Below are 13,024 nucleotides of genomic sequence, written 5' to 3' on the forward strand. Positions count from 1 at the left end.
ATAGAAAGTAATGAAATGATACCCTTAAAATACTGGGGAGTGGAGGCACCTCCAACCTAGAATTCTATATCCAGAACAAATATCCTTCTATAATGAAAGTAAAATAAAAATATTTCCAGACAGGGGTGTCTGGATGGTGTCATTGGTTAAACATCTGACTCTTGGTTTTGGCTCAGGTCATGGTCTCAGGGTCATGGGCTCGAGCCCTAAGTTGACTCCATGCAGATTGCAGAATCTGCTTAAAACTCTCTTTCCCTCTTCCTCTGCCCCTCCGCCTTCAAATAAAAAAACAAATGTTTTAAAATATATATTTCCAGGGGCGCCTGGGTGGCTCAGTGGGTTGAGCCTCTGCCTTCTGCTCGGGTCATGATCTTGGCGTCCTGGGATTGAGCCCTGCATTGGACTCTCTGCTCAGTGGGAGACTGCTTCCCCCCCCTCTCTCTCTGCCTGCCTCTCTACCTACTTGTGATCTCTCTCTCTGTCAAAAAAAAAAAAACCTTTAAAAAAATATGTATTTCCAGACAAAAAAGAATAGAATTTTCCAGGGGTAAGCAGGTACTAAAAGAAATAAGGAAATGAAGACTTTTAGAAAAATTACCTGAGAGAAATCATTCAGAATATGTTCTTAGGATGTAATGGAATCACACTAAAAATAAATAACAAAGAAAAGACCAATAATTCTCATATATCTCAAATACTAAATGATGTATATCTAAATAACACATGATCCACAAAGAAACTACAATGCAAATTTAAAATAGTTTAAGTCAAAGATTATTAATATATACTATATTAAAACTTAGAGAGAGGTATCAAATGAATTCTTTAAGGAAAATGTATAGACTTAAGAGCAGAAATTTGAAAATTTAAAAATACTAAAATCAATGATTTATGCTTCATCTCATGAAGTTAGAAAAAGAAAAGGAAAAGGAAATATCCAGAAAGGAAACCATAGATAAGAATAGAAATCCATAAAATAGGAAGCAAATTTCTGAAGAGATAATCAGTGAACACAGCACTTGGTTCTTTGAGAGATTAATAAAATTGATAAGTCCCAGGCAAGATTAATGAAGAAAAAAGGTGAGAAAACATAAATTACCAATAGTAGGAATGAGAAGATAACATCAGTGCAGACTTCACAAACATTAAGAAGGTAATAATGAGTAACTTTATGCCAATATATTTTGAACCCTTTTATAAAAAAGGAAATTTTTCTTGAAAAATATACTTTACTGAAACTATAAGAATAAAGAGACAAGTATATAAAATTATAAGAATAAATAAGAAATCTTAACAGCCCTATGTAGTAGGTTGAGTGATGGCCCCTCAAACAGATATGTCCACAAGGAACATATTGATATAACTTATTTAGAAAAAAGGTCTTTATATATATTATTAAGTTTAGGATATCAAAATGAGGTCATCCTGGATTATCTGAGCCCAATGACAAAGACAAGAAAGGATTGGCCACTGGAGTCTTTGGAGGAAATGTGACCATGATGACATTGATTTTGGACTTTCTGGTCTCCAAGATCAGTGAAAAAATAAATTTCTGTTCTCTTAAGCCATAAAGTGTATGGTAATTCATTAGGCAGTCACAGGAAACTAATACACTCCATGTCTTTTAAACTAATTTAACTGTTGACAAAAATGTCACCAAGAGAAAACTCCAGGATCAAATTGTTTCACTAATGAATCCTTCCAGATATTTCAGGAAGAAATAACCATATTCTGATCCAAATTCTTGCAGATATTAGAGAGAGAGGATGTATATTTCCCAATTCATTTTAGAAGTCCAGCATAATCTTGATGATAAAACTTCAGTAGAACAATAAAACATAGGAAAAATAGAAACTAGTCTTTCCTATGAACATATGTACAAAAACTATAAATAAAAATTAACGGGACGCCTGGGTGGCTCTGTTGGTTAAGCAGCTGCCTTCGGCTCAGGTCATGATCCCAGCGTCCTGGGATCGAGTCCCACATCGGGCTCCTTGCTTGGCGGGGAGCCTGCTTCTCCCTCTGCCTCTGCCTGCCATTCTGTCCGCCTGTGCTCGCTCTCTCTCCCTCTCTCTCTGACAAATAAAAAAATAAAAAATAAAAAATAAAAAATCATACAGGTTTTTTCTAGGAATAAGCTAATTTTAAAATGTGCATACTTAATTTATACACAGAGTTTAAAAATAGCTAAAACCAATATATACATTTAAAATTCAAGTTAGTTTTTATTTTCTTTATTGACTAAAACAGTGTATGTGGGGCTTCTGGTATTTTGATAATGTCCTGTTTCTTAATCCAGGTGTTAATAACAAAGGTGTGTTCATTTTGTAAAAATTTATCAAGATGATCCTTCGTGATTTGTGTACTTTTTGTGTGTATGTTATAAATCTCTTACATTAAAAGCCTTCATCAGTAATTTCCAGGGTCAACTTATTAAAGTTAAGAATTTGAGAAACCATTTAGCATTTTAATAGGATATTATGGATGAAACAAAATGTAGAACTATGGAGTGGACTGCCTATTTACTTATGACCACACAAAATATTTTTAAACATTTAGTTATTTAAATTTACAAACTAAAAGCATAGGGAGGAAAACTAGTTAGCTTATTTAATTGCTGAGAAAGAATTCATATTTCTTATAGTGCCATGGCTGAGATTTCTAATGACCTCATATACTCAGGTGACCAATGTGACACTGATGAATTTACAACCTTGGTATGCTTCTTAAAGTTGGGGCATTGATCCACATATAAGGGAACTCTAAGGACTGGTTTTAGGACATTTGGGTAGATATTGGTGAAACTGTGTAACTTGAATCACCAAATCCCACCAGCATTTCTTCTCACTAGGAGAGCTTTTTCCTCTCCTGTCTGAGGTCATTAGCCTCCTCTTGTCTAAAGAATAGTAATGACACCCACTGGAGTAATTTTCTTACAGGGGAAAGCTGACTGTCCTAAAGATCCCCCACCATATTTCACTGCTCTAAGATGTAGACTCTAACAGATCTCTTGGTTGGTCCACTGAAACCTAAAATCAATGATGGCCCTTGTTAAAGAAATAAAGGGTGAAATCTTCCAACTTCTTGATAAGTTATAGGAAAAAAAAAAAACAAACGTAAGCATAGGTAGGCAAGAATCCTGGAGACTTATTAAGACCAACCTGGTCACCCATCCATAACTCTGTTCTCTAGTGGGTTCAGCAGACTGTCCTTTCACCAAAACTTAAAGATAACACTAGAAAAAGGAGAGATGGCATTTTTGATAGGCTCTGTAGTGAGCCTTCTTGGCAAGCGTGGATGATAGTGTCAGGTGCTGACATTGGAAAAGTCCCCCTGAGTTCTTTGGGGATAATTAGATCTTTTCTTCAGTGAGGTTAGCAGGAATTAATCACCAAGAACATGGTGTGCATGATTACTATAATGGGAAGCAGGACCGAAGTAGCAAATGGAATAGTTTGGTTCACACAGAGCTTTGGTAGGGGTTAATTGGATATGATGTCTCTATGATTGAGATAAGTGGACAGCCTATGGAAATCTTATTTAATATTAATAAGTAATAAAGACTTCAAGTCTGGTGAAGAATCTGTATCACCATAATAGAAAGTCACGATCTCACTCAATTCTCAGACCTGAGTCAAATCACAGACCTAAGTCAATTCACAGACCCAGAAACTTTTGAATGAAGGGGAAGGCAGTCTGCTTGCAGAAGGACTCAGCTACATTCCCAGAAGTTGATATTATGAATCTTCCTCCTCTCCATTCTCAAAACAAGTTCTAACTATTTACCAGGGTGATTTGCATTGGAATAGAAGACATTTTCAAGCTTTCAGTAAATATTGGACTCTGACACAGGCAGCAACCCCTTCGACCTCAACCACAGTAAATTCTTCCTAGAAACATCTCCAAAGACAAGGGAAGAAAGGGCAAAAATTAACTACTGGGACTTCATCAGGATAAAAAGCTTTTACACAGCAAAGGAAACAGTCAACAAAACCAAAAGAAGATAGAATGGGAGAAGATATTTACTAGTATAGCCATTCTATTAATAAAGGATTAATAATAATAATTAATAATGGCTAGTATCCAAAACCTATAAAGAACTTATCAAACTCAACACCCAAAGAACAAATAATCCAATCAAGAAATGGGAAGAAGACATGAAGAGACATTTCTCAAAGAAGTCATCCAGATGGCCAACGGACACATGAAAAAGTGCTCAACATCACTTGGCATCAGGGAAATACAAATCAAAACCACAATGAGATACCACCTCACACCGGTCAGAATGGCTAAAATTAACAAGTCAGGGAATGACAGATGTTGGAGGGGATGTGGAGAAAGGGGAACCCTCCTACAGCATTGGTGGGAATGCAAGCTGGTGCTGCCACTCTGGAAAACAGTATGGACTTTCCTCAAAAAGTTGAAAATAGAGCTACCCTATGACCCAACAATCACACTACTGGGTATTTACCCTAAAGATACAAATTTAGTGACCTGAAGGGGCACGTATACCCGAATGTTTATAGAAGCAATGTCCACAATAGCCAAACTATAGAAAGAGCCTAGATGTCCATCGACAGATGAATGGATAAAGATGTGGGTTTTATATATATATATGATGGAATACTATGCAGCCATTAGAAAACCGAAATCTTGCCATTTGCAATGACATGGATGGAACTAGAGGGTATTACACTAAGTGAAATAAGTCAATCAGAGAAAGACAATTATCATATGATCACTCTGATATGAGGAATTTGAGAGGTAGGGAGGGGGCCCATGGGGGGAAGGGAGGGAAAAATGAAACAAGATGGGATCAAGGAGGGGGACAAACCATAAAAGACTCTTAATATCAGGAAACAAACTGAGGGCTTCTGGGGGATGGGGTGAGGGAAATAGTGGCTGGGTGATGGACATTGGGGAGGGTATGAGCTAATAAAAGGTACATTTCTTTTAAAAAATCGTCTAGTGACTCTGAATTGCTGCTAATTCTTAGGGGCTTGAAGTCACACAATGGTGTAACAGTCATAGAAGTGAAGTAACATGGATTGTTCATCTAGGTCTATCCAGAGGGTCGTGAACCCCACCCCAAGGATATTTTCTCAGTGCCTGAATGTCTAACTGGATGAAACATACCCAGGTATGTGTAGAGTGCCCATATTGGTTCCTAGACCTGCATAGAAATGACTTCTTTGGGAGGAAGTGTTAACTAGAAGCCCCTAAAATTGTTTCTCCCTATCAAGATAAAAATACTGAATCAAATCAACACAATATTCTTTAATAAATTTGAGAAAGTATTGTATCATCAAGGATTTCAAAGATGCAAAATAGATTTGGCTCTGTTCTCCTCTTCCTTGGAACAGTTTTAGTCCCTTTTACTCAATACTGGTTGGACTCCTGGTTATTATTCTTTGCTTCTGGAAGCTGCTTGGAACCCAGCAGACATATGGCTCATCTGCTCTATGTTTGGACATTGTTCTGTTTCTGGTCCACAGGGCTACTGGTGTCATTTTTGAGCTTGACTATTCATTTTTCATTTTCTTTTTCAAAGGTCATCTATCATTGCTATGTGTTTGGAGCACAAAAGATAAACCAACACTTGAATTTACTGCACTATCTTAATGTGATATCACCAACCTGTTATCTTTAGGTTCATAACAAAATTATTAGCCTAGGCAAAAATGTGCTAATCAGCAAAATGGAGTGACTAATAATTAGTCCATAATTTTTATAATTCTTTATCATTGTTTTTTCAGAGGACACTGTCATCTTGTTCAATAGAATTTTTTAGTTTGCCGGGATATATCCATAAATGCAGAATGATTCTCATTTTTAAAATTATACTGGAAAGAATACACTTTGAAGTATCAACCACAAATAACTCTTTTTTTTTTTAAAGGGTATTTTATTTTTTTATTTTTTTAAAAGATTTTTATTTTTATTTATTTGACAGAGAGATCACAAGTAGGCAGAGAGGCAGGCAGAGAGAGAGGAAAGCAGGCTCCCTGCTGAGCAGAGAGCCTGACGCGGGGCTCGATCCCAGGACCCTGAGATCATGACCTGAGCTGAAGGCAGCGGCTTAACCCACTGAGCCACCCAGGCGCCCCCTGCCGCCTATTTTGAATATTCTTAGACAAAATTTAGTGAATTAAATTGTTTAAGACCAAGTCCCCAAGTTAATGTACCTAAAGTATCCCAAATTGGGACTAGGAATCAAGTATCTTTACTCCATTGTGCCAGCCAACTTTTTAGAATAACAGATAATTTGGGACTGTAGCTGGGGCATTTTAGTTCTGAGCACTTAGTCTTGAGGTGTCCAAAATAAATCCTCTCATGAATAAGAACTACTTTCCTTGTTATCGCAATAACCTTTCACAGGATTTGATACTCAGTAATCACAAAGAAAATGATTTTACAACGAGTGAATAAATCAAGATATAATTATATGTAGAAAGTGTTTAGATGTAAGTCAGACAAAAAGTAGAATTGGGTTTGATTTATCCAGACCATTAATTTGGTTCAGAAATCATGAAAATGCATGACCCAAAGTAAATGCTTAATAGTATAGCACATTGGGGAGGGTATGTGCTATGGTGAGTGTTGTGAATTGTGTAAGACTGATGATTCACACACTTGTACCCCTGAAGTAAATAATACATTATATGTTTTTTTTTTTAATTTTCAGCATAACAGTATTCATTGTTTTTGTACCACATCCAGTGCTCCATGCAGTCCGTGCCCTCTCTAATACCCACCACCTGGTTCCCCCAACCTCCCACCCCCCCACATCTTCAAACCCTTCAGATTGTTTTTCAGAGTCCATAGTCTCTCATTGTTCACCTCCCCTTCCAATTTCCCCCAAATGCCTTCTCCTAACTCCCCATGTCCTCCATGCTATTTGTTATGCTCCACAAATTAACATATAATGTTAATTGTTTAATACATGCTTATTATTAAGAAAATGGGGAAATCAAGCAAGTTTTTTCTTTGGCTTAAAATAACTTATCATTCATGACATAGACACTATTATTGAAAGAAATAATAAATGAATACTTTTGTATATGTAGTGAAGTTTTTTCCTCTTTTGTGTTTTATTTGTTTCCGAAGGAGTAGTTTCTATTGAAGTGAAATTGTTGGGTCAGTCCTAAATGATGTATTAGAAAAAATAGTTAATCTCAGGAAACAAACTGAGGGTTTCTGGTGGGTGGGTGGGTAGGGATAGGGTGGCTGGGTGATGGACATTGGGGAGAGTATGTGCTATGGTGAGCGCTGTGAATTGTGTAACCGTGATGATTCGCAGACATGTACCCCTGAAACAAATAATACATTATATGTTAATTTTTTTTAAGTTTAAAAAATAAATAAATAAATAAATAAAATTTTAAAAATCTTTAAAAAAAAAAAAAAAGCAAAATAGTTCCCAAACATATACTGGCATTTGGGGAAAATCTTTACTTTCTCTATTCTGTGATTAAGCCTGGACATACTGGGCACAAGAAGAGAGAACACAGCAATGATTTTTTAAATTTAAGGTATACAGACAACTAAAGAGGACATTTCAGGGGGACCCAAATCCCAAATGACCCAGTGTGGCCTGGGATCCTTTCAAGAACGCCTCTGTTCATCACTTAACTGCCAAGTCTCCCCTGCACTTGTTACTGTGTTAACAGAACCAACATTTAAAAGCTTGACAGCCTCAGGGTTTAAGTGGGTAAAATTCACTGCCAGTTGTTTAGTTCATTTATATACATTGTTGTGGAAATATCTCCTTCCACCCAAACCACAATCAGTATTTTCTATGAAAATGACATACTTATATCATGGATTTGTTTTGGAGGAGCAAATTAACCCGTAAAGTATGGCAGAGCCTATGCTATGTGTATACCCAACCACTTCTTTTCCCTCCTGGACAAAGAGGTTCATTTCCTAACCATGTGACTAACTCTGGCCAGTGGGAAGGGAGTGGGAGTGGCGTGTGCCCTTCCAGGTTGGGTTTTCATAGCCTCTTGAACAATCTCTTAGGTTCCCTTCTCCACCTTCGTTTTGGACATGTATGACCCAAAGTGACTGAGGACTTAGCCATAAGATAAAACCACTTGGGTTCCTGAGTTCCCCACCCTTCCAGTTCCAGAGAATTGCTCACTAAATATCAGCAAAAGAGGAATTTTTTAAAATTTTAAACCAGAGACTCAAGAAGGATATACTTTTCAACAGCAGCTACCTGGCTAATATAGATCACAACTATGCAGCCTATTCTGCCTTTGGGCAAGGAAGAAGGGGGTTGAGATTTTAAAGTAGAGATGTAATTTGCATGGAATAGACTCACAAAATATGTGGTTTTTTTGAGTCAAGGTTAAACATTCAGCATTAGACTTAAATCAGTTTAAGCTATATAATAGTTAAATGTGAAGTTTTCTTCAGGATGTGTTTTGTGCACTTCAAAAAACCTTTTATGAGGCTTTCTTTAGCTTTAAAATTATTATCTGGGTTATTGAAGTTATAAATCCAAAATCTAGTTTTTCCTTGAGTTTTTAAGTTTAGCTTGCAATCTTATTATTTTATTTATAAGTCCAATAAATGTTCAGCAGTCACTTTTAAAAGACTTTAAATAATTTATAAAGTTGGTAATAAAATTTCTTTAAATATATTAAATGCATTATGTGCATTTAATATATCTGGTTTCTTTTTTGGGACGGGAATTCAATTATCTGACTTAGCAAAGAAAACTTCCCCAAGTACTGACATAACTCATATATTTAATGATTTAAATTTCTAGAAACAATGAGAATTACTTTCTGTTTAATAACACTGTATATAAACTTAGTAAAATTTCAACTTAAAATCACAAGCCCAAAGCAGTTACTCAATTATTCATTATAAATGGAAAATATTAAACACTGACCTGTTTGACAGGTAAAATTCTTTTACATATTGCAAGTATACAAATGATTCAATATATGCACATATTTTAAACATCAAAATGTTACTACTGTGTATTTAATTCTTTTAAACATTTTTATAGTTGATTACAAATCATCCTTTACTTAAAAGATTCCAAGCTACTAAAAAAAAAAAAAACTGTTAGATATTACCAAGCAGATTTTGAGGAGCCCCTTCTTATACAATTGAGGTGGTAGAATGACCAGAAATGCCACTAGATTCCTGATGGTGACACTGATGGACTTATGGCAGGGACTTCATCACTTAACTTTTTAAGTTGTTCATATGTCCTTTGTTGTCTTCATCCCTGGTGAACTCAGAGAAGACTGTTTACTTAATTCTTGAATTTATTTATTTTTTTTAAAGATTTTATTTATTTATTTGACAGAGAGAGATCACAAGTAGGCAGAGAGGCAGGCAGAGAGAGAGAGAGGAAGGGAAGCAGGCTCCCTGCTGAGCAGAGAGCCCGATGTGGGACTCGATCCCAGGACCCTGAGATCATGACCTGAGCCGAAGGCAGCAGCTTAACCCACTGAGCCACCCAGGCGCCCCTAATTCTTGAATTTAAATGGATGTTTCCGCTCTTACTGTTTCATTTTCTTTCTGTCTACACAAGTGAGATCCAATTCACTTGTGGAAATTTCTTTTTTTTTTTTTAAAGATTTTTATTTATTTATTTGTCAGAGAGAGAATGAGAGCAAGAGTGAGCACGGGCAGATAGAGTGGCAGGCAGAGGCAGAGGGAGAAGCAGGCTCCCTGCTGAGCAAGGAGCCCGATGTGGGACTCGATCCCAGGACCCTGGGATCATGACCTGAGCCGAAAGCAGCCGCTTAACCAACTGAGCCACCCAGGCGTCCCGACTTGTGGAAATTTCTCATGATGGAGATGAATCATAACTTTCAAGGCCTTTCTTTGATGACAGTAGGATCAAACCAGTGTTGTCCCATATGCACACCTTCTCTGATGGGACAGGTAACTGTGTTGTTTAACCTTATTTGCTAATGCTCAGAGAGAGAGTTCTGCTCCACTGAGATACATACACTTGAAATCACATAGCGCATTCCATCCCCAGCCACCACTGGGCTTTCCCACACACTTGTCTTCAACTGGAACCTGAAGATTTGTTCCAAGTTGTTTTGTAATCATCTCATCTAATTTAGTTGTTTTACAGAAGATAAAATGACACTAACTGAGGAAAGTATCTGGTGGACATCAGTAGTTAGAAGCAAAGCCAATGCTTTCTTCATAATTCATAAACTCCTGAGTCTAGGCCATTATTCTTGCCCAGCAAAGCTTTGGGCAAACTCAACATGGGCATAGAGCCAAGAAGCACAGCTCAGAGAGAGGCAGGCATGGAATCTCTCTGGCTCAGAAAGAGGACACTGTCCCACCTCCAGATGGGCTACCCCTTAAGCAACAGAGGCTCCAGGGCTGACTGATCCCATCTCTGGATCTCTGCTCAGCTCCACTGCACCTGGGGCTCTTTCTCCAAAATGAGCCCCTTAGTGTTGTTCAAGAACACTAGGAATTTCAACTACAAACATTTCTGACATCTAAGTTTATTACTGCTGAGCAGGCACCATTGCAGTGAATGTATACCAGTTCAACTTCCAAGTAGACATGGCTAGGATGTTAGTTAAGGGTTAAAAGAAAGCAAGAAAGAAAAAGAAAGAAAGCTGTTCCACTTTCCCAGATGACTGACACCACCAGAGATTACTTCAGGGGAAAAAAATATTCTTGAACTATAATGACTTCAGTTCTCAAAACCAAAGTGGAGAGAGATCCCACAGTTATTAAAGTTAATAAATCAGAGAGAAAGAGAGAGAGATCCTCCATGCAAATCTGGACAGCTTTTGCATTTTTCTGCACACAGAACTTAAAGGGTTTCTCTCCCCATTCCCTCCCCCTTGCTTTACCTCAATTCACCATGGGTATCTTAAAAATAGCAAAGAGACTCATGGGACACACAGTTCTATAAGATGTAATTATGGTACCTTATTTTTAAGAGTTTAAAAGTGCATCTTTATGGCCTTATGCAGCCACAGTAACTTTTATATGTTTGATTGACATAAAACATGCATTGGCATAAAACATTTCCTCCAACCGTAGAAATGTGCAGATTTTAGTCACACTGCTCTCCCCTCCTCCAGGTGACGTCCCTTCCATTCTTCCCGTCCCTCCTCGTTTGTTCAGTACTACTGATCAGCTGGAGAGAGCAGAAGGCAGCTGGTGACCCCAGAACAGCTCCTCTGGTTGTTGTACAAGCTAAAATAAACTGAAATAAAGTGCACGTCATTCATGAGCTATACATGCATGTGGAAATCAGGAGGTCCAGCATTTATAGATGATTTTAAAGGTGATCTTTCATACATGGCAGTTTATATCTCTATAGCTTGACTTTGGTGTTTTGGTTTTTTTTTTTTTTTTTAAGTGAAAAGGGCTGACTTTCCCTCAGATAGAAGAGGTGTTTTTGTATAGCCGATATAAATACTTCTAAAGTTTTATAGGGTGACTAATACTCTACAGGGATAAACCAGGCTGTCAGCTTTCCTGAGATTTTTGGCTGGAACCCCAAATGTTGGCTAAAGGCATCAGGGCAAGATCCTCGTCTTAGAAAAAGGCTTTCTCTCCAGAAACCATAAGTATGCACGCATATAAAGGAACATATGTTCACCTATTCTTCCAAAATAATGGAAAGTCTAGACTCTAAGAGAAATTCATCATAAGCTTATATTTAGCTGTAGTTTAATTTGTACTGAAGTATAACAGCATCAATGTTGTCAGACAAAAAAATAAGTATTGACTATTATTCCCTGAATATTGCTTTGAATTCCTTAAAACAATGGGAGCAGCCTCCCATTTGTTAGAGCAGAAAGAGTTCTGAGTTGGAAAAGAGAAAGCTCTCTGACATCATATTTTAAACTAGTAATTCCCATTTCAATGACCTCTCTGTTGGTAATAAGGGCTTTTTCTAATGGTTTCCAAAGAAAACTTACCTCAAACACTCCCTTCACATATTACTGAAATATCTTGTGTAAGTGTTTACTGAAAGTGGCCCCAGTAGTCCCTCTTTCTTCAGGTTTTCCTGACCAGATGTCTATTTTCAGTTACTGTGTGTAGCCACTAATAACTCTTCCCTCGGGTGACTGAGGAAGCATGGTGGCCTGACTAATTTATTTTACCCCTCCATTTTCCCACAAGTAGACCAGGAATTGTTGCCAGTTAGTCAACAAGTAATTGTTAAGTGCCCACAGAGTAAAAGTGGTGTACTACATTGAACCTTTTGGTCAATTCATCCTGAAAAAAAAATAAAAAAAGGAGAAAGGAGAGGTTTAACACAGAAAACCCCAGCTTCCCAGTGTCTAGATTTCCAGGACCTTTAGGCTTCTAAAACAATCCCAGGTCCAGAAGTAGCCAGAAAAATGAGCAAATATTTCTTATGAAACAGTTCTGAATTTTCAGTAACTAATAAGTGAGAGCAGAAAGGAGCCAAAAATCCAGACACACTGTGACTGGTCAGTTCATTACTCATATGAAAAGGTGCATTATGATTGGGTTGTGAGGGTTATAAAAGGTCACTCTGCTCCTCCCACTACCATATTTTACCTGTAACAGGCAGGAAATTGAAGACATAAAAAAAAAAAAAGGCAATATAGAGAGAAGGCACGGGAGAAGGAGAACTCTCATTAAACCCCCATTTGGCTAGATAATATTTTGAGATTACTGATAATTGGATGATTTTTTCTCTTTGTTTTTGGTGTGTCTACTTTCACTCATTCATAAAGTTAACAAGCTCTGTGTGTTATTTCTTCAGGGAAGAGCAGAAAGCAGAGGCAGCCAACAAGACTCTAGAATTTTTTTTTTTAAAAAGCTAAACATTTTTCTTACTATTCTTTTAGCTATGGTTTCAAAAAAATTTGGTGAAAGTCTTCCCCCAGGCAAAATAGCAATTGAACATTATAGACACACACACACACACACACACACACACACACACACACACACTCACAACAGTTCAGGCGGAGGGAGAGGTCTACGATTCCCAAGCAAGAAAGATTAAGGGCTCTTCTCCAGGGCAAAAGAA

This window comes from Lutra lutra, chromosome 6, assembly GCF_902655055.1.
Source record: "Lutra lutra chromosome 6, mLutLut1.2, whole genome shotgun sequence".
Taxonomy (NCBI): domain Eukaryota; kingdom Metazoa; phylum Chordata; class Mammalia; order Carnivora; family Mustelidae; genus Lutra; species Lutra lutra.